Source organism: Octopus bimaculoides, chromosome 14 (genome assembly GCF_001194135.2).
Source record: "Octopus bimaculoides isolate UCB-OBI-ISO-001 chromosome 14, ASM119413v2, whole genome shotgun sequence".
In the NCBI taxonomy this organism is placed as follows: Eukaryota; Metazoa; Mollusca; class Cephalopoda; order Octopoda; family Octopodidae; genus Octopus; species Octopus bimaculoides.
In genome coordinates this window covers 33,550,153-33,550,422 of record NC_068994.1, presented here as the reverse complement: position 1 = coordinate 33,550,422, position 270 = coordinate 33,550,153, and positions in this window count along the sequence as shown.

The window sequence follows — 270 nt, the reverse complement described above, 5'->3', positions numbered from 1 at the left end:
TATATATATATGTATATATATATATATATATGTATGTATGTATATATATGTATGTATGTATGTATGTATGTATGTATGTATATCCCTCACCTTGGTTTGTCTTCTAGGCTGGTGTCACCGTGCTTGATGTGTATGAACCAGTTTTGTGCCACAACATTTGTTTACAGTTCCTACACCTTCCACATCATTAAATTCCTTTACTGCCACTTTTGTGCTCAGTTCTTTTTTCCACGGGTATCGTAAAATGCAACTTTTTAAACTCAATTTTTT